This window comes from Pristis pectinata, chromosome 5, assembly GCF_009764475.1.
Source record: "Pristis pectinata isolate sPriPec2 chromosome 5, sPriPec2.1.pri, whole genome shotgun sequence".
NCBI lineage: Eukaryota > Metazoa > Chordata > Chondrichthyes > Rhinopristiformes > Pristidae > Pristis > Pristis pectinata.
Genome location: NC_067409.1, coordinates 112,810,659 through 112,835,915, shown reverse-complemented (window position 1 = coordinate 112,835,915; position 25,257 = coordinate 112,810,659). Strand labels below are relative to the sequence as shown.

Sequence of the window (25,257 nt, the reverse complement as noted above, 5' to 3'; positions counted from 1 at the left end):
CTTCTCCTAATGCCATTTCATTTCAGCCGAAAGCAGGTCTGCAGTGTGGATTTCCTGGCTCCCTTGATGTACAGCAGCTCCCTGCTTGACAGTAGATTAACTGCAACCATGCAATTTCAACTCCAGAACAACTTCCAGTAAAAGTGTGGATGACTAGTCAGCACCTGATAATTGGAGCTTTGATACTAGCACAAGACCAGTTAAGTGCTCAGTATTTGTTAGCTAACAAGCACTTTGTGTGCAACGACAGAAATCAAGGCCCTGTGGCTTTTTGAAAAGTACACGATTCACAAATAGAAACTCAATACAAAATCTCTTTCCTGTGTGGTCACGAAAAGCGGGCACAGGTCACTTGCCCGGCACACCTGAACACATTTAATCAAGGGGAAAATTTCTCGGCTATTTGTAAAAACTACATAGAACCACAATAGTCTCTGGTCTTTACATATACCCAATTACTGGACACATTGCAAAATAAAACTATTCCTTACAAGGTGCCTTTATCAGTTAAAATGCATGTTTGACTCGGATGATGATGTACATGTTGCACATGGGGCAGACTTGTTACTAAATATTTCAATATCACCATCATCACTGGGTCATAACTGAAACCACCATCAAAATAAATACCAGCTAAATTGTATAACGTTTGTGAATTGATACAAACTGTGGTTTAGACAAGATTTCCAAGCAGTTCAGTTCTGTAAACAGTAGCGTATCTTCCTTAACGTGGTGTTAATTTGCAATGTGGAATGTTTCCAGCATTTTCTGTTTTTATTTCCGGTTTAGGGCATAGAACAGACAGTACAGCACAGGCCCCTTGGCCCACGGTGTCTGTGCATCCAGGATGCCAGTCGAAACTAATCTCATCTGCCTGCACACGGTCAATATCCCTCCAGTCTCTGCCTGTCTAAATGGCCCTTAAACATTGCGATTGCATCTGCTTCCACTACCTCCCTGCTGCATGTTCCAGGCACTTAACACTCCCTGTAAAAAAAAATTGACTCGTAAAAAAAATTACTAGCTTGTTCTCTTATTGCCCCCGTTTTGAATGGTGTTAGACCAGAAATAATTCAATTTCTGTTTACACTGATGCTGCCTGACTTGCTGAGTGTTTGCAACATTTTTCAATTTTAAGATTAATACTACAATTAAGGACACTCCAATAATGCACATAACCCCAATAATACCTGCTAAAACCCAATTCTCCAAGTAGTGCGAGCAGTTGAAAGCACTTACAAAACCACTGAGTGTTAAAATTTGTCATAAAACATGAGACACTTAATTCTTTACAAGACCAAAGGGATATTTGTAATGTGGGGGAAACGAGTTAAGCACCTACCAGCTGAACTTGACTTATGTGACAATGAAATTAAAATATATGCCACGTACAGAAATAAATTTGGTGCCATGTAAAAACAAAATGATTTGTCATTCAAGCTCACAGAATATAAAAGGGAACCCTAAACCGATACAGCTGGGATACAAAAGCTAACAGAGTTATTCCAGCTTCTGCAGTCTCTTGTGTCTCCCCACAGAATTATGCTTTGTTTGAGGGATGTAATATAGGGGAACGAGAGGTGTGCTGAGACCCCCGCCACTGAGTATGCGGCAGTGGTGTACCATGCGACACCCCTCCCTGGATGAGCTGTGAATGGAGCCCATGGACAACGTCCCACAGTCTAGGCCGGATCCTCCCTCCCTCCTTACCGGCACAGATCCTCGGGGGGGGGAGCCGCAGGGTGACTGGGGGGTGGGAGATACAGGGGATCCTCAGTGTCCCACTGTTGTGGTGGGACGCACGGGACATCATTGTGGCTGCTGCTTCCTGCTGTGCTTTATAAGCATTGAATATGTAGTGGTTAGTGTAATGCTTTACAGCGCCAGCGACCCAGGTTCAATTCCGGCCGCTGTCTGTAAGGAGTTTGTACGTTCTCCCCATGTGTCTGCGTGGGTTTCCTCCGGGTGCTCCGGTTTCCTCCCACATTCCAGAGATGTACGGGTTAGGAAGCTGTGGGCATGCTATGTTGGCGCTGGAAGCGTGGCGACACTTGCGGGCTGCCCCCAGAACACTCTGCGCAAAAGGTGCATTTCACTGTGTGTTTTGTTATACATGTGACTAATGAAGCTATCTTATCTTGTCTTAAAGTTAAAGCAGAAATAAGCTTCCCATATGAACCTTATGACTCTGATTAAACAGTATTGAACTTCATACTATAGACAGGGTTAATATGGGTCCATTTTATTCACACAAGGACAACAGGTGGTTCCAGTGCCAGTGATCCTGGCTTCCAGAGCTGTCTGTGTGCATATTCTTCTACAATTTCATGGTTTCCCTGGGTGCTCCGGGTCCCTCCAAGGTAGTTTACTTGGGTAACATCAATTAGCCCCAGTGTAGGTAAGTGGATGGGAAGCGTTGATGGGCACGTGAGAGAGGATAGGTCACATCAAAATAAGTGGGGGAATGGAACTGATGGAGAGGCAGCACAGACCCGATGGATCAAATAAACACCTTCTATGTTGTACAGAAATACACAAAATATGTTATTGCAAAAGAGATGTAAAAATTAGTGAATAAACTACATGGTCCTTTTTCTTTGGAAAGAAACAGTCTGATATGGCAGCGCTTAAAGTCACAGAACGATGGGATGAGAAAGGGAGAAGAAGCTTTGCTCCTTCTGTCCTTCTGGGTGTCAAAACCATTGGAAGTGGTCACAGGTTCATGGTTAAATGCAAGTGATTAAGCAGTGAGCACAGTAAATTCCTTCATACAGAATTGAGACCAAAAATATCACCAATTTCCCCAAGAGGACTAGCAGTCATGTTAAAAACTAGATCATTCAAGAATGGACAGGTAAATGATCGAAGAGATTATAGAATATGAAGGAATACAAACAGAACCATTTTCTTGAGTGGAGGACAAAATCCCAAGGCTTGTTGGACCAACTGTCTGGGGAAAGGTTAATGGCATAAAAGAATAACAAGAATTCACAGCATAGGTAAAAGGGTGCAGAGAAGATCTACAAGGAAGCTGCCTGGCTTGGAAAAACATGTCTTATGAGGAGAGGCTGAGCGAGTTAGGGCTTTTCTCTTTGAAGCAACGGAGGATGAGGGGTGACTTGATAGAGGTGTATAAGATTATGAGAGGCGTAGACAGAGTGGACAGCAGCATCTTTTCCCCAATACTAGAGGTCACCCGTTTGAGATGCATGGAGGAGAGTTCAGGGGAGATGTCAGAGATAGGTTTTTGTTTTACACAGAGAGTGGTGGGTGCCTGGAACACACTGCCGGGGGTGGTGGGAGGGGCCGGTACAATGGGGTAATTTAAGAGACTCTTAGATAGACACATGGATGAAAGAAAAGTAGAGGGTTATGGGAGGTGAAGTAGAGAGGGGAATAGATTGAATGGGGATAAGGTTTATATAGGTTGGCACAACATCGTGGGCCGAAGGGCCCGTACAGAACTGTACTGTTCCATGTTCTATGAGAGCAAGAAAGGAATTAGTTATTAAAGTCAGAGGTTGTGGTATCTTGAAAAGAAAATAGTATTCTCCTCACCATTTCTTCTGAAACTAAAAGTTTGACCTCTTAAGATATTATTATTTGTATGCTGGGAACTAATTAATTGACCAAAGGGTTCACAGAGGTGACGGAATGCCAGACACCTAAAGTGGGACAAACCTACGCATGTATGGTTGTTGATTATGTGCACTAATAGTCTGGATGTCTCATGGCACATTGAGGTGGCAGTTTCTCTGACATGTGTGATTGTTTTTTTGCTAAAAGTGAAATGCAGTAACAATAAGGGCAAAGTCTAACTGCTAACCAAACAGATGTTGGAGGTCAGATTACAAGGAGGTGAAGGAATAACAACCTATATTGTGTGTAGGCAGTTTACAGCCTTCTAGCCTCCATATTCAACCACGTCACATTATAACCAGTACTTCTTGGGAGGCAGAGCTGGCAAGTAGTTCAATTCTGACAACTCTGAGAAGCCATCCTTCATTTCTTCACCTATTCCCAGCCTCTTTTGCCCTACACTGTGAAGTTGCCACTTTATTCTTTCCCAGAATTTAATTTTTGTTCTTTTCACCCTTCCCTGTGTTGTGCTTGCTTTAAGTTTTCATTTCAAATCTGGAGCATCGACATTAGTTGTGTTTTTGAAAGACTGCAAGTGCTATTTTGGTCGGAGAGCTTGACAGATAGGTTGGTGCTAATTTTTCTATTGGATACCAACAATTTAAAACAGATTTGCATCTGTGATTGCTTTATACACCATTTGGACATCTTATGGCACTGCTCAAGTCAAAATCTAGCCTCTCAGGAAAGGACAATATAGCAAACGATATCTACTGCATTTCCTAAAGTGGAACCAGGTTTAAAATCCTTTGTCCTACAATGTAACTGCTGTAAGCAGATATGCCCAAATCATTATCTGCAGTTGCTGTAGAATTTTTCTTGTGGGTACCAAAAGCCAATGGAAGATGGTGCTTCAGGGAAAGATCAACATATGGAATTTGGCAGGAGGTGCTAAGAATCAAATGGCATACATTTAAAGAATATGTGGAAAAGGTCTCTTACTCAAGAACATTAATGTAACAATGAAATCATGTGAATCTGGAAATCTTCAGCTGAAAATCTATTACTGACCCAGATCTGTCATCAAATGGAATGTCATAACTAGGAGTGCCAATCAAAACAAAATGGCAAGAAGTTATCAGGGCAGTACAAAAACAATGCATTCACAGTACATGCTATTTTCAATAATAACTAAATCTCTCCAGCATAACAGTTAATTTTATAAAATGCTCCATCATGTGATTGGTTCTCCATTTTTCTGTTGTGCAGTGATTTAAAATATAAATGCTATGGACATTTTTACTCATTTACATTGTTAAAGATGGTATCAAATCTAAAGAAAAATCATACGAAGGTACAAAGACTGATAGCAAGTCAGAAGATTGAACTGAATATAATAACAGTATAAATTAAAAGATTAATAAGGAAGGGAAAAAATAGTACTAGACAAAGCCAGGCAGAAATAAAAAGATAGTAAATTTCCATAGATATTTAAAAAAAGGCTGAAGTGTTAGTCTCACAGAAAGCAAGCCTGGGGAATTAGCGATGGACAATCAAAGTCAAAAGTCAAAGTTGAGTTTATTATCATATGCACAAGTCCATGTGTGCACAGGTGCAATGAAAAACTTACTTGCAGCAGCATCACAGGCACATAGCATCAGATAAGCAGCATTCACAAGAAAAACAAATTAAACCAAAATTATACACAATTTTTACAAGAAAGAACATAATTAGAACAAAAAAGTCTATTTTAGTGCAAAGTAGTCATAGTGTTGCTAAATTGTAGTGATTAGGGTTTTACTGGTTGGTTGAAAAACTGAATTGTTGAAGGGAAGTAGCTGATAAAGGAAATACCTAAATTGAACAGGTTTTTTGCATCAGTCTTTACTGTAGAGGATACAAACAACACCTCAAAAAAAGCTGTAAATTTGGAGGGGAGGGGGTTTTAAAAAAAAAGGAAAAGTACAAATCACCAAGGAAGTACCACAGAGCAAATTATTGGATTTCAACGCAGCATTTATAAGGTTACAACAAAAGTTACTGCGGACAATAAAAGTTCAGATCGGGCAAATGGAGTCTAATATGGAAAAAACTGTTGTTAATCTTAGCAGGAAAAATAAAAAGTTTTAAAATGGTGAGAGGTTGCAGATATATCTGCCTACTTTAATGCTGAACTCACAACAGGCCAACATGCAAGTAGAGTGAACAAACAAGTCAGACTGCATGGAGACAGGCTCTGCAGCCAACGAGTCAGCTATAGGGTGCCGATCTCTGGCTGGTATCACGTTATAAGCTGGTTATCAAGTACCAATCTCGATGTGATCTATCTGGATTTCAGTAAGGCCTTTGATAAGGCTCCACATGGTAGGCTGCTCTGGAAGGTTAGTTCACATGGAATCCAGGGAGAGCTGGCTAATTGGATACACAATTGGCTTGACGGTAGGAAACAGGGGGTGACAGTGGAAGGTTGTTTCTCGGACTGCAGGCCATGACTAGTGGTGTGCCTCAGGGGGTGGTGCTGGGCCCATTGTTGTTTGTCATCTATATCAACGATTTGGATGAGAATATACAAGGCATGGTTAGTAAGTTTGCGGATGACACTAAAATAGGTGGTATTGTCGATAGTGAAGGAGATTATCAAAAATTACAGGGGGATCTTGATCAGCTGAGTAAGTGGGCCAAGGAATGGCAAATGGAGTTTAATTCAAATAAGTGAGAGGTGTTGCATTTTGGAAAGTCAAATCAAAGTAGGACTTTCACAGTGAATGGCAGGCCATGGGGTGGGGGGGGGGGGCGCTGCTGTAGGAGATGATATCTTTCTTAGTCACATGTGCATCGAAACACACAGTGAAATGCATTTTTTTTGCGTAGAGTGTTCTGGGGACAGCCTGCAAGTGTCGCCACGCTTCTGGCGCCAACAAAGCATGCCCACAGCTGCCTAACTTGTACGTCTTTGGAATGTGGGAGGAAACCGGAGCACCCGGAGGAAACCCATGCAGACACGGGGAGAACGTACAAATCCCTCACAGACAGTAGCCGGAATTGAACCCAGGTCGCTGGCGCTGTAGAGCATTACACTAACTGCTACACTACCATAAACAGAGGGACCTTAGAGTTCAGGTACATGGTTCCCTTAATGTGGCATCACATTTGGACAAACTGGTGAAGAAGGCTTTTGGTACGCTGGCCTTCATCAGTCACAGCACTGAATATAGAAGTTGGGAGGTTATGTCGCAGTTGTATAAGAGGCCACACTTGGAGTATGTGTTCAGTTTTGGTCACCCCGTTATAGGAAAGAGGTTATTAAATTGGAAAATGATTGAGTTATAGGGAGAGGCTGGACAGGTTAGAACTTTTTTCCTTGGAGCATAGGAGAATGAGCGGTGATCTTATAAAGGTACATAAAATTATGAGGGGCATAGATAGGGTGAATGCACTTAGTCTTTTCCCCAGGGTTGGGGAATCAAGAACCAGAGGGCATAGGTTTAAGGAGAGGGGAGAGATTTAATAGGAACTTGAGGGGCAACTTTTTACACAGAGGGTGGTCACTATATGGAACGAGCTGCCAGAGGAAGTGGCTGAGGCAGGTACAATAACAACTTTTAAAAGACAGTTAGAAAGGTCCATGGATTGGAAAGGTTTAGAAGGTTATGGGCCAGATGCTGGCAAATGGGACCAGCTTGGATGGGGCACCTTGGTCAGCATGGACCAGTTGGGCCGAAGGCCTATTTCCGTGCTGTACGACTATCAATACAAAATCCCATTTTCCAGCACTTGGTCTATAACTGCTACGAAATAGTGTTTCAACTGGTTATTTAAACACTTGAATGTTGTGAGAGTATCTGTCTCCTCTGCCTCCTCCAGCAGTGTGTTCCAAAGAATAGTTACAGAATCAGGGTTATGCAGCAGGCTCTTCAGGCACCAGCTCCACACCCACCAGTGGGCACCCACCCATATTAATCCCACCTTCTAGCACTTGACCCAATGCCTTCTATGCCAAGCTGATTCAACTGCTCATCTAGTTACCTCTTCAATGCTGTCAGTGAATCTGCTTCAACCAAAGGTCCCCCTCAGAATCTCTTACCCATTACCCTAAATCTATGTTTTTTTGTTTTATTCACCTCTGGTAGGGGAAGTTTCCTGCAGGATCCCCTATCTATAACCCCTCAAACTTTATATACCTCAATCACGTCCCCTCTTAACCTCCTCAGCTCCAGAGAAAACACACCCACCCTCTTCAGTCTCTCTTTGTAACTGAAACACTCCATCCCAGGCAACAAGCTCGTGAATCCTGCCAGAGGAAGCTGTAGAGACAAGTACAATTACAATGTTTAAAACACATTTGGACAGGTACATGGATAGAAAAGGTTTAGAGGAATATGGGCCAAACGGGATTAACTCGGATAAACATCTTGGTCGGCATGGACCAGGTTGGGCTGAAGGGCCTGTTTCCATGTTGTATAACTATGACTCTATGAATCTCTTGTGCACCCTCTCCACCACCATCACATCCGTCCCACAGTGTGGTGACTAGAACTGCATGCAGTATTCCACCTGACGTCACACCAATGTTTTAAAGCTGGAGAATAACCTCCTGGCTCTTGTATTTAATGCCCCAACCAATGAAGGCCAGTGTCCTACATACCTTCATAAGCACATTATCTACCTGTGCTGCCACCTTCAAGGATCATTGGATTCACATGCCAAGGTCCCTCTGTTCCTCAGTACTCCTCGGATCTTACCATTCATGGTCTATGTCCTAGCCTCATTGATACTCCTAACATGCATCACATCACACTTGTCAGGATCAAACTCCATCTGCCATTTCACCAACACATCAATATCACCCTAACGACCAATCACCATCCAGTGTCAACAATTCTGCCAATCTTCATGTTATCTACAATCTTACTGATCATGCCACCTAGATGCACATCATTCATGTACATTACAACCAGTAAAGGTCCCAGCACCGATCCTTGTGGAACACCACCAGTCACGGGCATCCAATTACAAAAACAGCCCTCTATCTGTCTCCTATTAACAAGCCAATTTTGGATCCAACTTCCCCTGGATCCCATAGGCCCAACCTTTTGGACCAGCCTCCCATGTGGCAACTTGAAGGCCTTACTGAGGAACATGTAAGCCACATCAACTGCACTGACCTCGGCGACACACTTTGTTACCTCCTCAAAAGATGTAACCAGGTTGGTCATACAAGATCTGCCCTTGACAAAGTCATGCTGGCCATCTCTGATCAGTCTCCGCCTTTCCACAGTTGAAATTCTTCGTCCTACTCCTTACCTTAAACCAATGCCCTCTGGTTAGAGACGCTTCTGCAAAGAGGAGACGTTTCTCACCATCTATGCCCCCGAATTTGGACTCTGAAGTATTTGCTGTCAAACTGCACCTGGAATTCTATCACACTGTGATCACTATTCCCTACAGGATCCTTAATTACAAGATCTCCTACTAATCCTACCTAATTACACACAATTATACCTGAAATAACCTATTCATAGGTGGGTTCTGTAACATATTCCTCCAAACAATAAATAAAATTGGTAAATTGGTTTATTATTGTCACTTGTACCGAGGTACAGTGAAAAACTTGTCTTGCATATTGTTCATACAGATCAATTCTTAACAACAGTGCATTGAGGTAGTACAGGGTAAAACAATAACAGAATGCTGAATAAAGTGTTACAGTTACAGAGAAAGTGCAGTGCAGGCAACAATAAGGTGCAAGGGCCATAACGAGGTAGATTGTGAGGTCAGGAGTCCATCTTATCGTTCCATTCATGGTTTATGTCCTAGCTTCATTGATACTCCTAACATGCATCACGTCACATGGGGACCATTCAATAGTCTTCTAACAGCGGGATAGAAGCTGTCCTTGAGACTTTCAAGCTTTTGTATCTTCTGCCCAATGGGAGGGGGGAGAAGAGAGAATGTCCGGGTTTCCTCTTCCATGCTACCCCTGCCAGATCAGAATCAGAACCAGGTTCATTATCACTGATGCATGTCAGGAAATGTGTTGTTTTGCGGCAGCAGTACAGTGCAAGACATAAAAATTCCTATAAGTTACAAAATAAATAAATAGCGCAAAAGAGGAATAATGAGGTAGTGTTCATGGGTTCATGGACTGTCCAGAAATCTGATGGCGGAGGGGAAGAAGCTGTTCCTAAATCATTGAGTGTGGGTCTTCAGGCTCCTGTACCTCCTCCCTGACCAATAGCAAACTAAAATCACTCCTGATAATTTCAGTTCCCTTCTCAGACACTTGTTCCCCATTTGTGCTTTGTCTGATCAAGAGGCAACACTTGAGGTCTGTAGACCTCTCGACATGCACCTTCTTTCCCCTGCTGTTTCTTATTTCCATCAACTTGATTCTACATCACAATCCACTGCACATACATCACTACTCATGACCGTACTGATGTCATCGTTGACTAACGACAGTACACAACCTCTCATTTTTGTTGCCTATTATTTTGGAATGTTGGTGGGGTTGTGGAGTTGAGTTTACAATCAGGTCAGTCATCGTACTGAATGACAGGGCAGACTCATGGGGAAAAGTGGTCGACTTCTACCTTGTTTGCAAATGATACCACTGTTGTAGGCCATACCTCAAACAGCGATGAGTCTGAGTACAGGAAGGAGATAGAGAGCTTAGTGGAATGGTGTCATGACAACAACCTTTCCCTCAATGTCAACAAAACTAAAGAGCTGGTCATTGACTTCAGGAAAGGGGGCGGTGTACATGCACCTGTCTACATCAATGGTGCTGAGGTCGAGAGGGTTGACAGCTTCAAATTCCTGGGAGTGAATATCACCAACAGCCTGTTCTGGTCAAATCACAAAGATGCCACGGCCAAGAAAGCTCACCAGCGCCTCTACTTCCTCAGGAGGCTAAAGAAATTTGGGTTGTCCCCTTTGACTCTCACCAACTTTTACCGATGCACCACAGAAAGCATCCTATCTGGATGTATCACGGCTTGGTACGGCAACTGCTCTGCCCAGGACCACAAGAAGCTGCAGAGAGTTGTGGACACAGCCCAGCGCATCACGGACACCAGCCTCCCCTCCTTGGACTCTGTCTTTACCTCTCGGCCAGCATAATCAAAGACCCCACCCACCCGAGACATTCGCTCTTCTCTCCTCTTCCATCAGGCAGAAGATACAGGAACCTGAGGGCACGTCCCACCAGACTTAAGGACAGCTTCTACCCCACTGTGATAAGACTATTGAACGGTTCACTTATACGATGAGATGGACTAAGACCTCACGATCTACCTTGTTGTGACCTTGCACCTTATTGCACTGCACTTTCTCTGTAGCTGTGACACTTTACTCTGTACTGTTATTGTTTTTACCTGTACTACATCAATGCACTCTGTACTAACTCAATGTAACTGCACTGTGTAATGAATTGACCTGTACGATCGGTTTGTAAGACAAGCTTTTCACTGTACCTCAGTACAATAATAAACCAATACCAATACCAACAAGGCAATCAGGGAAGATTAAACAGTATTATGCAATCACATGCTCTGTATGCAAGCATGCGTGGGTACTTAATGCTTTTCACTGAAGTCAGTGCACAAAATGACAAGGCTTTTCCGCTTAAATATCTTTGGCCAGACAGAAGAACAAGTTATCCTACATGTATGAACAATAAGTATTCCAGACTGGTCTGTAATTAGTGGATTGTTATTATTTACACACACAAGGGGAAAATCATCTGTAGGGTTAACACGTATTTCATTATAAAAGTGTAGAGTATTTCTGCATCACTGGAATATTCTCTTACAGATAACACCATCACCACAAGACCATAGGAGAGCATGTGGAGAAATTGAAGCCAACTCCAGGGTTGTCTCTATGGCAGAGGGAATAACTCCAAGGTAGTCCAGAGAGGTAATGGCTGAATGAAGTGATGAGAATTAAAAATGGACAGAATACTTTTGAGGAAACTTATATTTACCAGAGTTTTAGATGAAAGGCTAAGCATGGGCACAACAAGCAGCAAGAATTCAGCTGCAGCCCAGCTGATGGGATTGGGTGATGTTCTGGAGGAAACAGATAGCTTTTGGGAAAGGATGAAATGCAAGCATAACTCACTGAGGTTAACCAAGTCGTCAAAATCGTGAACAGAGTGGCTGGTCAGTGGGCTACTGGACAGAGTTGCTCTATGATCCAAGTTATTTGAAAGGTTGTCACCACAAAAAATTTCAAAACGTTCAGTTTACAGGGTGGCTAAAGGAATTTACCATGTCCCCTTTGACCCTCACCAATTTTTAGCAATGCACCATAGAAAGCATCCTATCTGGATGTATCACGGCTTGGTACGGTAACTGCTCTGCCTGGAACTACAAGAAACCGCAGAGAGTTGTGGACACAGCCCAGCACATCACAGAAACCAGCCTCCCCTCCATGGACTCTAATAAATTTACTGATTACCACTTCTCACTGCCTCGGTAAAGCAACCTGCATCATCAAAGACCCCACCCACCCCGGACATTCTCTCTTCTCCCCCTCCCACCGGCCAGAAGATACAAAAGCCTGAAAGCACGTACCACCAGGCTCAAGGACAGCTTCTATCCCACTGTTATAAGTCTACTGAATGGTTCCCTGGTACGATAAAATGGACTCTTGACCTCACAATCTACCTCGTTATGACTTCGCACCTTATTGTTTACCTGCACTGCACTTCCTCTGTAGCTGTAACACTTTATTCTGCTTTCTGTTATTGTTTTCCCTTGTACTACCTCAATGCACTGCATAATGAATTGATCTGTATGAATGGTATGCAAGCAAATTTTTCACTGTACCTCGGAACATGTGACAATAATAAAACAATTTACTCAATATTGTAGAAAATTATTGAGAATTGTTTAACATATGACACAACCATTTCCAGTAAGTTTACTGATTACCACTACCCACACCCCAAATAAAATAGGAAAGATTTTGCTAGGTTAATGTAAAGCTGGAGCTTAACTCTATTTCTCCACAGATGCTCCCTGACCAGCCGAATAATTTCAAGCAACTTTGTACTTAAAAAGAAAATCGTGGTCCTCCCCTGAAAACCAATGAAAAGGAAAAGCAAGCAACATGGAGACTTGCTGGGTGTTGCCAGCAGTTTCCAGATACGGTGGTGGGCCAGTGGTTAGATTACCAAAATAATAACTGAGAGGCTTGGATTTAATGCAGAAATCAGAGTTCAAGTCCCACCATGGCAGCTCTGGAATTTAAATTTAAAAGTAAAATTACAATTGGCATTCATGATCTTACTAAAGACACTGGATTTGTTCACGTCCTTTGGGCAGAACCCTTGCATCCTGCCTTTGTCTGGCCTTAATTTGACTCCAGACCAAATGCACCGATGTGGTTGGCTCACAGATCCCTCTGAACTGGCAATTAAGGATGAGCAGTAAATGCTGGCCTTCCAGAGACGTCCACATCCTAAAAATTAATCGTTTACTTCCACTACTAAAGTTTATCTCCACACAATCTTGCTGCCTCAAACCCACAGCTTTCTTAGGTAAATGTGATCATTATTTTAATGATCACATTTACCTAAGGAACCAGCAAGTAAACTAGGTAGCAGCGAACCACGATTGACCCTTATGGTTTTCCTATCACCATTTGGAGGATTTCATATAAAGCCACATTTTCTAATTCCATTACAGCATAAACTCTCACGACAAAGCCAGCTCCACACACAGGAGAATAATAATTGTTTAAAATCTACCATGACTTTGCAGAATTAAGTCTGGACGAAGGAAATAGATTGAATTTATTTTTACCCCCCCAACCAAAGCACTGGAAACGGTCGCTTTGCAGAGAGATTGAGGTCTGTGGTTTTGTTTTAAAAAAGAATAAACACGGGGCAATACTGACATCCATCATTCAGCTCTAATCAGTTGACCTGAAGTCACATATAGACCAGAATGGACAATTTCCTTCCGGACATTAGTGAATCCATTTCACAACAAGCCAGTAGTTTCATTGTTAGTGTTATCAATACCTGCTTTTTATTCCAGGTCTACTCATCTGGAACTACTGGCATTTACCCTGAACTTGCTGAACCATGGTGGGCACTTGGAGTTTGAACTGCAAGTCGACCTCAGTGAACAGTGCAAGTTCAAAGATCCCCACCATCCGGGCCATGCCATCTTCTCACAACTCCCATTGGGCAGGAGGTACAGAAGCCTGAAGTCCCACACCACCAGGTTCAGGAACAGCTACTTCCCTTCAACCATTCAGTCCTTGAACCAATCGGCAAATCCCTCATCACTACAGTTTAGCAACACTGTGACCACCTTGATCACTTTGCAGTAAAACGGACTTTGTTTTTGTTTGTTTTAATTGTGTTCTTTCTTGTAAAAATTGTGTACAATTTATGGTTAATTTATGTTTTTTTTGTGAATGCTGCTTATATGATGCTATGTGCCTGTGATGTTGCTGCAAGTCTTCCATTGCACCTGTGCACACATGGACTTGTGCATCTGACAATAAACTCGACTTTGACTTGAAGAGGCCCAAGGGACTGAATGTCAATCCTTAGCAGACTGATCAGTTTACACCAACATTGCATTTTGTATTTACTTCCTTCAACTAGACAGATGCTGGATATCTGAAATAAAATCAGAAAATGCTCATCAGGTCAGGCAGTGTTAGTGGAAAGAGGACGATTGTTAATGCTTCAGGTCAAAAATCCTTCATCAGATACTACCAGATTTCAGCATTTTCTGTTTTTATTGTTTAGATTCAAAATGCTTTAAATCGGAGCACGGGTCACAAAAACTGATAGACCTCAAAAGCTTCTATGCAAGGAAACCAACTTGCAATTCTATTCACCTCTCCAACAATAGGCATTATATACTAATTGTTTCTAAGAAGTATTTTCAAAAATATTAATCTGGAGTACTCTGACTTTCATCAGATGAAACAGTTTCCAATAGTTATTTGAGAATAAACAGATCTGAACTATAGAGAGGCAGGAAAAATACAATGAATCAAATATTTCAAATTTTTCACCAACATCAAAAGAAAGCATTATGAAAAAACAAATATTGCTATTGGCACAGATGCTTCACCGTTTACAGCCTTCAGATAAACATCTTCCCTCTCAGGCTAAACCTCAGATTACTCCACAGTGAAAGGCCATCGTGCCAAACACCTTCTTCTGTCTACCTGTGTCACCACTTTCAGGGAACTATGTACTAGGTCTCTGTTCTACAACACTCCCCAGGACCCTGCCTTTTTACTGTGCAAATCCTCCCCTGGTTTAACTTACCAAAATGCAGGACTTTGCACTTGTCCGAGTTAAATTCCATCTCCCTTCCTTGGCCCACTTCTCCAAATCATCTAGATGATGTTGTAATCTTAGACAACCTGCTTCACTGTCTACCACACCACCAATTTTGGTGTCAGCCACAAACTTACTAACCATGCCAGCTACATTCTCATCCAAATCATCAATATAAATGACAAACATCAGAGGACCCAGCACTGATCCCTGTGGCACACCACTGGTCACAGGTCTCCGATCTGAAAACCACCACTACACTACCACCAAGCCAATTTTGTATGCAGTTGTCTAGCTCACCCTGGATCCCATGTGATCTAACCTTCTAGACCAACCTACCATGCAGGACCTCATCAAAGGCCTTGCTGAAGTCCATGAAGACAACACCTACTGCCCTGCCCTCATCAATCCTCTTGGTCACCTCTTCAAATAACTTGATTAAATTCATGAGACTCGATTTTCCCATGTTAAGCTGACCATCCCTAAAGCAGGTAGCTCCCATCTCTCAGAGAGACAGTTTACTCTTCAATTTTAAAGAAAACTTAGTGTGAAAAATCCTTGACAATGTTGTGTTAAAATTTCTACTGAAGTACACAAACAGTTAACTATTTTTGACATCCTAATTCCAGTGAAAGATTTTGTAGTTATTTTAATAAGCTATCTTAAAACAAAATGAGCAGTAATATTTCCAAACTCAGTTTATTCCCATTATATAGGGCAGGTATGGTAGTGTAGGGGCAGGCACAGTAGTGTAGCAGTTAGCGTAACGCTTTACAGTACCAGCAACCTGGGTTCAATTCCCGCCACTGTAAGAAGTTTGTACGTTCTCCCCATGTCTGCGTGGGTTTCCTCCGGGTGCTCTGGTTTCCTCCCACATTCCAAAGATGTACAGGTTAGGAAGTTGTGGGCAGGCTATGTTGGCACCGGAAGCGTAGCGACACTTGCAGGCTGCCCCCAGAACACTCCACGCAAAAAATACATTTCACTGTGTGTTTCAATGTACATGTGACTAGTAAAGATATCTTATATTTGAGTTTTTAAAAAGAACTCTCAGCCATTAAATGAACTCAATTTAGCAACTGATAGTGGATTACAGTTCTCTTATGCTCATGTCTTGACCTCAAAACATCACTTGCTTCCAACAGCTTGCACTTTCTGTGATGAAAATCCCAATGTATTCAGTGGATTTACCATCCTATTACATAAGCCCCAGGAGGAACGTAATCAAAGCAGCCTAATCCTGTTAAATGCAGTAATATTGACTTTCAATTTCTCCACCTTCCTCCTCATTACGTTCAATTTTAGCTCATTTTCAAAATGAGTTCTGTATTAAAAGCCCTGCATTTCCGAAGTACTCTTTTTGGGCATGAGCATCATCAATAACGGCGGAGGATGAGGGGTGATCTGTTGGAAGTGTATAAAATTATGAGGGGCATAGATAGGGTGGACAAGCAACGTCTTTTTCCCATTATTGAGCGATCCAATACCAGAGGGCATGCATTTAAGGTGAGAGAGGGTAGGTTCAGAACAGACACGAGGGGTACATTTTTTACTCAGAGAGTGGTGGATGCCTGGAATACGTTGCCTGATAGGGTGGTGGAGGCAAATTCATTGGGGGCTTTTAAGAGGGGCTTGGATGGGCACATGGATGAGAGGAAAATGGAGGGTTATGGGCATTTTGTAGGTAGGAGGGATTAGCTGTGTCAGCACAACATTGTGGGCCGAAGGGCCTGTCCTGTGCTGTACTGTTCTATGTTCTATATATAACATGACCTTTAAAAGTATCTGAACTACAACTCATCTCCAGTTGTTGATCCAGTGATGGATCAGGACATGCAGTTTGGTGTGGATTTGAGCCACATACAACAAAAGGAGCTGTCTGTCCTGCCTTGCTGAGGAACAGTTTTCATCTGGAACTTCTGCACCCGATTGCCCATACTTGAAGCAACGTTTTCATTATAACAGCCACTGGAGGCTGTTTTGGGGGTGGTTGGGGGGTGGATGTTGACTGCCCATACTAAAGTTATTTGGACAAGGGACTGGACATGTGGGACAAACAGAGGTGCAGTAATATGAACTGTGTCTTCCACAACAGTTAACTTGTTTTCACACATCTTCACTTTACTGTTGTAACTGGGGTAAATGCAAACAAGACACCTGTGGACTGTTCATGTCTATTTGAATTCCAATGAACAGCCATTGAAATTTAGGATTCATGCATATTCGTGAGCAGTCACTGGGGTAAACTGCCAAAGGTTACAATGGCCTGTTAGCATTGTAGTGAGGCTGTTATCCCACAGTATGATGTGACATGCACAGATTATTGAAGTAAAAATATTACATTGTAGGACAAATGCACACTAGGCCATGTCTTTATTCTAAAAACCTTGCTTTAAATCTGCCACTCCAAGTACTAGCAACTTTTCGATGTAAATCATACCTTTAATGTAGGCACTTTGTCATTTGATACACATTACATGACAAAACAAAAAATGAATGGCAAAGTGGTGGAACCAGGCAATTGAAGCAAATACCAGCTTGAAGGAGAGGAGCGGACATCAAGAGTGTGATATGGAGGAGATACAGTTGCCAGCTGTGAACTGACAACAATGGAAATACAGAAGAGGTCAGACTCAGGATTGGAATTGAAGGTGGTGAATGTGCAAGAGAATGATAGAAGCAAGTTGCATGAGGTGTGCATGAAGGGATTCAACACGAAGATGAACATTTTAAGTTGGAGGCACTGAGAGGCTGCGACACTATCTCCATCAGTAAGGACCCAGCGAGAGACAAGTGGAAAGACGACTGGCAAAAGAATCTTGGATGAAGTTACATTAATGCAGTGCAAAGGACAGGAGATCAGCCACAAAAAGCACTAGGATACTTGGTTCAAGTTGCATTTACATCAAATACAGCACAGAAAGAATGTAAAAAGGAGAAAATTTTTAAATTAAATTTTATTTACAGCATGGTAACAGGCCCTTCCGGCCCAATGAATCCGCGCCGCCCATTTTAAACCCAAATTAACCTACCCGTAAGTCTTTGCAATGTGGGAGGAAACCGGAGCTCCCGGAGGAAACCCACGCAGACACGGGAGAACGTACAAACTCCTTACAGGCAGCGACGGGAATCGAACCCTGATTGCTGGCGCTGTAATAGCGTTGCGCTAACCGCTATGCTACCGTGCCACCCAAAATATCTCCAAAAATCAAGAGAGCTTGATATATCCAAGATCCAGATTTGTGGAAACCCTACCAAAGCAAACAGGCAGCAATTTTGTCTATTGCAATTACTATATAACATGTGGCAAGATATACAGCAAATACTGTGAAGGGAACAAAACACAACACCTTTCACACTCTTCAACCTTCCTAAAACACTTGTGACCAACCATGTATTTTAAAGTAACTTGGTTGTAATAATCGGTGACAGAATGGACTCAGTTTTTCCCCAGGGTTGGGGAATCAAGAACTGGAGGGCATAGATTTATGGTGAGAGGGGAAAGATTTGAGAGAAATGTGACGGGCAACTGTTTTCCCCCACAAAGGGTGGTGTCCATGTGGAGTCGGCTGCTAGAGGAAGTGTTTGAGGCAGGTACAGTAACAACTTTTAAGAGACAGTTGGACAGGTACAAGATTTGGAAGGTTATGGGCCAAACGCTGGCAAATGGGACTAGCTTGGATGGGACATCTTAGTCGGAATGGACGAGTTGGGCTGAAGGGCTTGTTTCCGTGCTGTATGGCTCGATAATAAAGAGGCATTAATAAGATATTGCCCAAGTCTGTGGCTAACACAAGGTTCTGGGCATGCATTACACATGCACCAACCTCATGGGCATATGCACAGCAACTGACGGTTAGAAGTTGCTAGATATGATGGTGATCTCAAACTGAATGAATAAGGCGATCACGTGTCTCTCCGTAACTAGCCTATGGGATCCTTACTGAGGCATGTAAATGAGCAGGGAATTAGAAAACTCAAGTCAATGCCAAATCTTTGAGAGAGTAAAGAAACGAAAAAGGAAGAGAGAAAGTAACAAAGTGCACTTGAAGTCATAGAGTCCCACAGCACAGAAATAGGCCCTTCGGCCCAACTGGTCCATGCTGACCAAGGTGCCCCATCCAAGCTGGTCCCATTTGCCAGCGTTTGGCCCATAACCTTCTAAACCTTTACAATCCACGTACCTGTCCAACTGTCTTTTAAAAGCTGTTATTGTACCTGCCTCAACCACTCCTCTGGCAGCTGATTCCACACAGATACCACCCTTTTTGGGGGAAAAAAGTTGCTCCAGTTCCTCTTAAATCTTTCCCCTCTCACCTCAAACCTGTGCCCTCCAGTTCTTGATTCCCCAACTCTGGGGAAAACAAAACTCCGATAAAGTTAAAATCAGATGATATCACACTTTCAAACTTTCTGCTCCAGATACTGTAAATAGTTTTAATTGCTGGCAAACCGCTGTTAAACATTGACTTGGACTTGAATGGAAGAGCCATGACTTTATTTGTCCTCTTTAGTGGTTATCTAATGGGCAAGGCCCGTTTTTCCAGCCACTGCAAGATTCCCAATCATGCATGAAAACACAGTGTAGACCCAGGAGAATCAGAGAACTGTGGGGGAACCCTCACCAGCCTGCCTGCCACAAACTGGCGCCTGACTCATTCACCAGTCCTGCAAAACAATGACAGCCAGTTTGTCTGGAGACAGATACAAATCCAGGCCAGGGAGCAATGGGTGGGATGCGCCAGTCACCTTCAGCTCATGAAGTCCCCACACCGGACAGGGCAACAGCCTGGGTCATGTGTCCAAATCTTCACCTCATTTTATGCCTTGTTTGACCTTGCACCTTATTGTCTACCTGCAATGCACTTCCCTGTCACTGTGACACTTTACTCTGTATTCTGTTATTGTTTTTACCCTGTACTACCTCACTGCACTGTGTAATGAATTGACCTGTACGATCGGTGTGCAAGACAAGTTTTCCACTGTACCCCGGTACAAGTGACAATAACAAACCAATTCCAATACCAAAATCTCTGGAACTCTAGCCCCCACCCCACCTGAAACTGACAAGTGGTCGGCACAGGGGCCAGTGTGGAAACCGTCCGACACCTCAACCAGCAATTACCAACAACAGCCCAGACTCCCCACCAAATGACACCAGAGCACAAGGACCGCGTTCAACTCCTTCGATTCCAACCAGGCGGCCGGCCACACTGTGTTTTCAGCGCCTGTACAACACGCTGGGTTGTGTGTGTGTGTGTGTGTGTGAGAGAGAGAGAGAGAGAGAGAGAGGTCGGATGATGGATCCGCTTCCATTGCCTCTCAGGATTGTGGACACTGATCCAAAGCACCGACCTAACGCCTGCAGACCAAACACTGAGCCGAGCCCACGCCGAGCTGCGAGACGGTGCCGGGGACGCCGGCCGCTGCACTTTGTACAGTCTCTCCCCGCTGCGGGACGTGACAGCGAGCAGACGGAGGCCAAATGAAACCCACGGACTCGCCCAGCGCGTCCCAGTCGCCGCGACTGCAGGTCGCAGCAATGACATTTCAAGTGGGATCCCTGCAGGAACAACCGGGCGGACTGGGTGTCTCTCTTCCCCTCCCCACCACCCACCCCCTGGGGGAGGGGGGAGACGGACAGTCTCCTCGCAAGCGTCCCAGCTCACCTCCAGGCGCAGCCTGCCCCCGGAGCGGAGGCAGTCGGCGGCCGACGTGTCATTTCTGCCCGCCAGCGGCAGCAGCCTGGGACCGACTGGACTCAGTGTGGGGGGGGGGGGGGTATAACGGGGGCAGGGCCGGCCGGCGCTCCACAGCCCCGCGTAACTTCTCATCTGGTCTCAGAGGGAAGGGGGGGGGGGGGGACGGAGCCGGGATCGGACCCCCGACCCCCACCCGCTGTAACCGATCCAAGGACGGCAACAAACACACTTCCTGCCCTCCCCACCCCTCCCGTACCCGACCACCACCTCCACGGACTCCGGGCACAGCCCAGCGACAGCACCCACGCTCAGTGCATCGTCCCCTCCCACCCACCCACCCACCCCCATCCAAAGCCCCTCTCCCACACCCCCTCCCCACAGCCCTCGCCCCCTCCAACACCTCCCTCACCCCCTTCACCTCATCACCCCCTCCCCTCCTCACCCCTGCACCCACTCCCCCACCCCCTCTGCCCCCACCACCCCCTCCTCCCCACCCCCTCTTACCCCTCCCACTTCCTCCCTCCCTCACACCCCTCCATCCCCTCCCCCTCCCCTCCCACTCCCTCCCCACCCCTACACCCCTTCCCCTCCCCACCCCTCCCACTTCCCTACCCCCCTCCCCTCCCACTCCCTCCCCACCCCCCTTCCTCCCCCTCCCCACCCCTCCCACTTCCCTACCCCCCTCCCTCACCAAGACTCACCAACATTTGCAGGGTGACGCCTCGCCGGCTCTCCCCTCACGGCGGAATACCTGCCGTGTTTTACCGGGCGGCTGAGCGGCTGGTCCCCGGTCCCGACCCCAGCGGCCCGTCCCTCCACACACACCCGCGCTGTCCCCAGTTGACCCACCGAAGCGACAGGGAGGAGAGAGAAGCGGCGACCTTGAGCCGGGGAGGGGGGGGGGGGGGGGGGAGAGCGGCGGAGCGCGGCCGGTAGGGGGAGGCGGCGAGCGCCAGGAGAACCCGGGCCAGCGGGCACCGATCCACCCCGGAGCCGGGCAGGGGGCTGCTTCGGCCGCACGCCCCGGCTCTCTCCATCGGCGCGGCTCCCCACGGCCGATGCACCGTCTTTAAACGTTAAGCGCCTTCCCACAACACTGATGGACGAAGCATCGTCTTACTTCTAGTCTGCAATTTTTGTCCCTCAAACCTATGCATGCCTAACAAAATACATCAGTGTTGTTTAATTGTAGTGAAGCGTATTAACCGCGAGTAGGAAATTGGACTTGGTTTATTATTGTCACATGTGCAGTGAAAAACTTGTCTTGCAAACCATCGGTACAGATCAATGCGTTGACAGTGCATTGAGGTAGTACAGGGTAAAACAATACAGAATGCAGAATAAAGTATTCCAGCTACAGAGAAAGTGCAGTGCAGGCAGACAACAAGGTGCAAGGCCATGATGAGATAGATTGTGAGGGTCAGGGGTTCCCTCCTTCTGCAACCACTGAAGACGGAAAATGACAACAGCATTCTCAATGCCAATCTGTCAAAGATCATTTCAATTAGGGATGTCAAAACCACTGGTGAAAGTTACCACTGAGGAATCTGTTTTAGCTTACTGCATTCCGGACTGAACAATTTTTATCTTTCAGATTTGCGAGTTAGATTCTGTTCATCAAGGTGGTGGTGAAGCATAAATCTCTGGTGTCCCAGTTCACCTCAGGTATCCCCAGGATGAGTGAAGACCAGTCAGATGCAAGATAAAGCTGTTTCTGTTCTGACATATCTCAGATCCATACTTTGAAGCAAACTGCTTCTGCATTCATTTTGCACATTGGAATTGAAATTGGTTTATTATTGTCACATGTACCGGGATACAGTGAAAAACTTGTCTTGCGTACCATTCATACAGATCAATTCATTACAACTGTGCATTGAGGTAGTACAGGGTAAAACAATAACAGAATGCAGAATAAAGTGTTACAGTTACCGGGAACGTGCGGTGCAGGCAGACAATAAGGTGCAAGGCCATAACCATAAGACAGGAGCAGAATTAGGCCATTCAGCCCATCGAGTCTGCTCTGCCATTTGATCATGGCTGATTTATTTTTCCCTCTCAACCCCATTCTCCTGCCTTCTCCCCGTAACCTTTGACACCCTTACTAATCAAGAACCTATCAACCTCCGCTTTATCGGGGTGGCACGGTAGCGTAGCGGTTAGCGCGACACTATTAGATAAGATAAGATCTTTATTAGTCACATGTACATCGAAACACAGAGTGAAGTACATCTTTTGCATAGAGTGTTCTAGGGGCAGCCTGCAAGTGTCGCCACGCTTCCGGCGCCAACATAGCATGGCCACAACTTCCTAACCTGTACGTCTTTGGAATGTGGGAGGAAACCAGAGCACCCGGAGGAAACACACGCAGACACACGGGGAGAACGTACAAACTCCTTACAGACAGCGGCCGGATTTGAACCTGGGTCGCTGGCGCTGTAAAGCATTATGCTAACCACTATGCACGCGTTTGATTCCCGTCGCTGTCTGTAAGGAGTTTTTACGTTCTCTTCTTGTCTGCATGGGTTTCCTCCGGGTGCTCCGGTTTCCTCCCACATTTCAAAGACGTATGGGTAGGTTAATTTGGGTTTAAAATGGGCGGCGCGGACTGGAAGGGCCTGTTACCACGCTGTAAATAAAAATTAAAAAAAAAACTTTAAATTTTAGTTTTAAATATACCCAACGTCTTGGCCTCCACAGCCGTTTATGGCAATGAATCCCACAGATTCACCACCATCTGGCTGAAGAAATTCCTCCTCATCTCTGTTCTAAAAGGATGTCCTTCTATTCTGAGGCTGTGCCCTCTGGTCCTAGACTCTCCCACTACTGGAAACATCCTCTCCACGCCCACTCTATCCAGGCCTTTCAATAGCCGGTAGGTTTCAATGAGATCCCCCCTCATCCTTCTAAACTCCATTGAGTACAGGCTCGGAGACATCAAACACTCCTCACACGTTAACCCTTTCATTCCCAGGATCATTCTTGTAAATCTCCTCTGGACTGTCTCCAAGGCCAGCACAACTGCTCACAATACTCCTGATGTGGTCTGAGCAATGCCTTATAAAGCCTCAGCATTACATCTTTGCTTTTATATAACGAGGTAGATTGTGAGGTCAACAGTCCATCTTATCATACTAGGGGACCGTTCAATAGTCTTATAACAGCGGGATAGAAGCCCTCTCGTTCTTCGGCACCTCAGGTAGGGGAACCAATGCAGCTACTCATTTAAGCACAGCAAGGGTTTTCAACAAGATGGTCTCTCAGTCTCCTGAACTCCAGAGAATACCGCCTGAGTCTTCTGCACATAAAGCAAACCAGCATCCCAGGAATCAACATAATGAATCATCACCACACTCCCTCTATGGCAAATACATCTATTTTTCTTTAGTTAAGGAGACCAAAACAGCACACAACATTTTCAGTGTGTACCACCAGGCTCAAAGACAGCTTCTACCCCACTGTTATTGAACAGTCCCCTAGTACGATAAGATGGACTCTTGACTCTTGAGCTCACAATCTACCTCATTATGACCTTGTGTCTTATTGTCTACCTGCACTGCACTTTCTCTGTAACTGTAACGCTCTGTTCTGCATTCTGTTATTACTTGACCTCGTACTATCTCAATGCACTGGTGTGATGAAACAATCTGTACGGATGGTATGCAAGACAGATTTTTCACTGTACCTCAGTACATGTGACAATAATCAACCAATTCCAATTCCAGTGCCTTTATTGCAGTAAAACCTTGACCCCACAGCCAAATCCTCCCACAATAAAGTCAACAAATCATATGCCTTGCTACACCTGCACGTGAGCTCTCAGTGACTTGTGTACAAGGAAATCCAGCTCCCTCTCAACACCAGCATGCACGATTCTATCAGCAACAGTATCTATCATCATTTTAAAAAATACCCTGCTTTTCTGTTTTGTGTATGACCCTACGTTTTTCTACAATCTATTCTAACTACCTCGTGTTTACCAGCATGCCCATGTTCTTCTGTAGTCTTCTTGCATGTGCCTCATTCTGACAAGACCACCTAGTTTTTTTATCACTTGCAAACTTGGAAATATGATGTTTGGCTACACAGCCAATCACTGACATGGATTTTGAATAGCTAGTGCTCAGCACTTGCAAGTGTTGAAATGAAGCCTGCACTGACATATCTGATTACAAAGGTATGCAGGCAGGTGTATGGGTAGCAAGAAAAATTCTGGTTATTGCAAAGCAAAAGAAGGAACGTCACCAGTTTCAAAGGACTGCCACTGCAGGAGGAATTTCAATGTGAAGTTTACATAAGCATAGGGAGGTGAACAGAGGCGATGGGGAGGAAGAAAATGAGGGAGTGAGATCTGATTTGAAAAGGCAGGTTCAGGGGAATAATCAGAATCAGATTTATTATCACTGACATATGACATGAAATTTGTTGTTTTATGGCAACGGTACAGTACAAAGGCATAAAAATCTATAAATTACAAAATAAATAGTGCAAGAAAAAAAAGGAATAATGAGGTAGTGTTCATGGGTTCATGGACCATTCAGAAATCTGATGGTGGAGGGGAAGGAACTGTTCCTGAATTGTTGAGTGTGGGTCTTCAGGCTCCTGTACCTCCTCCCCGATGGTAGTAACGAGAAGAGGGCATGTCCCAGGTGGTGAGGG

At 44.6% G+C, this 25,257-nt stretch overlaps 1 protein-coding gene across 2 annotated transcripts in view; it reads right to left on the bottom strand.

Annotated features, from left to right (window-relative positions):
• thrb (thyroid hormone receptor beta) overlaps positions 1-21,466 on the bottom strand; it is a 188,534-nt gene extending 167,068 nt beyond the window's left edge. For both annotated transcript variants that reach the window (XM_052015770.1, XM_052015771.1), the window contains exon 1: positions 21,300-21,466. The gene's annotated coding sequence lies outside the window, so the exon portion shown is untranslated. The remainder of the gene's footprint in view (positions 1-21,299) is intronic.
• Positions 21,467-25,257: the final 3,791 nt, after the last annotated feature.